Source organism: Siphateles boraxobius, unplaced genomic scaffold (assembly GCF_051911475.1).
Source record: "Siphateles boraxobius isolate OS27281-9 unplaced genomic scaffold, OSU_SipBor_1 388, whole genome shotgun sequence".
NCBI classification, from domain to species: Eukaryota; Metazoa; Chordata; class Actinopteri; order Cypriniformes; family Leuciscidae; genus Siphateles; species Siphateles boraxobius.
In genome coordinates, this window is record NW_027509017.1 from 13,917 (window position 1) to 17,500 (window position 3,584).

Sequence of the window (3,584 nt, forward strand, 5' to 3'; positions counted from 1 at the left end):
ACAGAACCCATTAACAGACCTCCGTGAGCCCCCCGCTCAGAGTCTCTCTGCTTGGGTATAAAAATCCAGATTACACAGTGCGCACGGTGGAGCTCTGGAAGTCCTGGTGGGACCCCCAGGGAAAAAAATAAAAGCCCGGCCGGGGTACGCTCTGACTGGGGAGAGAAATAATTCAATCTCCACCGCGGCGGTGGATCTCTGCATGTACGAAACCTCCAGGAAAATGACGGCTGCTGGTTTTCTTCCCTAACTGCATCCCAGGAAGGGTGCAGACTTCCTGGGCACTAATCAAGCTCAAAGTCCCCTTGGCGGGCCTGACTCTGGAGTCAAATTTGAAAAATTGACAAGAGTCCAAAATGTTGCCGTGTGATCAGAGCTCCACGATCTCAGAACCTCCCTGGCCATCCCAGGGAGGGTGCGCCGTCCTGGGTCAGATTCAGATTCGCTCCACACCCCTGGAGCTCCTTCTGGAGAAAAGACGGTCCTAAAACGGACCTTGGGGTCTTTATCGGGAGAGGGGAAGTAGTGCGGTGGAGGGCACACAGAACCCATTAACAGACCACCATGAGCCCCCCGCTCAGAGTCTCTCTGCTTGGGTATAAAATCCAGATTACACAGTGCGCGCGGTGGAGCTCTGGAAGTCCTGGTGGGAGAGGGCCCCCAGGAAAAAAAAAAAGCCCGGTCATGTTGCGCTGGGGAGAGAAAGAATTCAATCACCACCGCGGCGGTGGATCTCTGCATGTACGAAACCTCCAGGAAAATGACGGCTGCTGGTTTTCTTCTCTAACTGCATCCCAGGAAGGGTGCAGACTTCCTGGGCACGAATCAAGCTCAAAGTCCCCTTGGCGGGCCTGACTCTGGAGTCAAATTTGAAAAAGTGAGAACCGTGGTGGTCAGACCGGGTTGGGAAACGATCTGACCCAGCCCAGATAAAGTGCACTCTGTGCGGGCGAGACTTCCAGGAAACGCGCGGGTCTGGTTTGGACACCCAGACTCTCCTCGGACAAGGTAACGGTAGACGGGCGCCTCCGGGTTGCCTGGGGCCCGGAGGGGTGCACCCTCTCCTTCGGGCCGTCGCTGTCAGGGTTGACTGGTCGATTGGAACTTTGGACGCGCCTGGGGACGGCCCCTGCCCGGTCGCGAGACCGCTATGGGCAGCTTGCTCCTCCCCGCTTTGCGCGTCGACTCGAGACGCGGCCTCCCTCCGGGGAAAGCAGGCCGCGTCGACCTCGGGAGACTCAGATGGCCCGTCTGAAAACGGATGTCCGCAGCGGTGACGTCGGGACCGTCGTCAGGCTTTGACGGTTGGCGGGGTTTCGTTGGGGGCCCCCCATCACGGCACAGAGCCTGACTTCGCCCCGCGCCTCCCACCCGCTTTGAAAAGCACCCTTCCCCGTTACGGCCTCGATCCAGAGGCCTACCACCCCCCCGCCCTCACGGGCGGACGGTTCCTCACGCGCCCTATGAGCGGCCGTGCCGCCTCGAGCCCAGGCCCGAGCGGAGCGAGACCCGTGTGTAGGAAACCCGCGCGTCGCAGGTTCGTCCGTCCCGGGGCTCCTTTGATCCCGGGCTAAAACAAAAACCATATGCTTGTCGAACCGTCGGTCTGGGTAAACGGCAAAACGACTCCAGGGGCTTGAGACACCCCTGGAGCGACGGAGGAAGGTGCACCTCCGAAAGAAAAATGAAATTACGGACAGTGTCCGATCGAATGAGGTCCACGGAACAGAGAACCGTGGTGGTCAGACCGGGTGGGGAAGCGGTCTGGCTCAGCCCAGATAAAATGCACTCTGTGCGGGCGAGACTTCCAGTAAACCGGGGGCTGGTTTGGACACCCAGACTCACCGCCGGTGCCCTGGGCGTGCATCCAGTGTGTGAAGGTGCACCGTCCTGGGCGAGCAGAGGGTGAAAGACACACAACACTCCTCGTAAGAAAATGGACAGTGTCCAAGATCTTGCATGCAAACGAGAGCCCTGTGCTCGCAGACCCGACCGTGGCCTGCTCAAAGTCAGATCCGTACGCTTGATGGCGCTCCTGCTGGAGCAAAGACGGTCCGAACACGGACGCTAGGGGTGTTGTAGAGGAGGTGGGGGACCGTCGCCACACTCTTCTCGGACAAGGTTAACGGAAGACGGGCGCCTCCGGGTTGCCTGGGGCCCGGAGGGGCGCACCCTCTCCTTCGGGCCGTCACTGTCAGGGTTGCCTGGTCGATTGGAACTTTGGACGCGCCTGGGGACGGCCCCTGCCCGGTCGCGAGACCGCTTTGGGCAGCTTGCTCCTCCCCGCTCTGCGCGTCGACGCTAGACGCGGCCTCCCTCCGGGGAAAGCAGGCCGTGTCGACTCTCGGGAGACTCAGATGGCCCGTCTGAAACGAATGTCCGCGACGGCGGCGGCGGACGCGGGCGCGTGGAATTCGGAATCGGACGGTCGGGGTGGCCGACACCCCCCGGTCCAGTCTTCGAGCCCGACCTTCGCCCCGCTCCTCCCCGCCCGAAAAGCACCTTTCCCGGTTACGGCCTTGATCCAGAGGCCTCCCACCCTGGCCCCGCCTGACGGACGGTTCCTCACGCGCCCTATGAGCGGCCGTGCCGCCTCGAGCCCCAGGGCCGAGCGGAGCGAGACCCGTGTGTAGGAAACCCGCGCGTGGTGGTTCGCCGTCCGGGGTCGATCCCGAGGTAAAAAAAAAAAAAAAGTACCATACGCTTGTCGGTCTGGGTAAAGGGCGGAACGACTCCGGGGGCTTGACTCACCCCTGGAGCGACGGAGGAAGGTGCACCTCCGAAAACTTTTTGAAAACGGACACCGTCCGTTGCAGACGAACGAGATTCCCACAACGACCAACCTCCCTGGAAGACTCCCAGGGAGAGTACCTCGGGTTCGGGCACGGTCAAATCCGTCCGCGTGACGGAGCTCCCTTCGGAGCGACGTGGGTCCTAAAACGGACCTTGGGGGTTTTGTCGAGGAGGGCGACAAACGCTCCCGCTCGGACAAGGTGACGGAGGGCGGGCGCCCACGGAGGAAAGGGCGAAGAAAAAAAAACGGACAGAGTCCAAAACGGTGCGGTCCACCCAGATTCCCACGTACGCGAGACTCTCCGGCTGGCAACCGGGGAGAGTGCCTAGGTGTCGGGCACGTACGAATCCGTCGGCGGTGACGGAGCTCCGGTCGGAGCAAAGACGGTCCTAAAACGGCCCTTCGGGGTTTTGTCGAGGAGGGGACAAGCGCCCTGCTCGGACAAGGTGAGAGAAGGCGGGCGGCTCGCGGAAGGCGCCCCGGAGGCAGGCGATCCTCCTAAAGAAACGGACAGAGTCCGAAACGGTGCGGTTCACCCGGGTCACCACGTACACGAGTCTCCCCGGCTGGCGACCGGGGAGAGTGCCTCTGTGTCGGGCACGTGAGAATCCGTCCGCGGCGACGGAGCTCCCGTCGGAGCAAAGACGGTCCTAAAACGGCCCTTCGGGGTTTTGTCGAGGAGGGGACAACGGCCCCGCTCGGACAAGGTATCGGAGAAAAGGCAACGGACGAGAAAAAAACGGGCGCCTCCGGGTTGCCCGGGGTCCGGAGGAGCGCTCCCCCTCCTCCG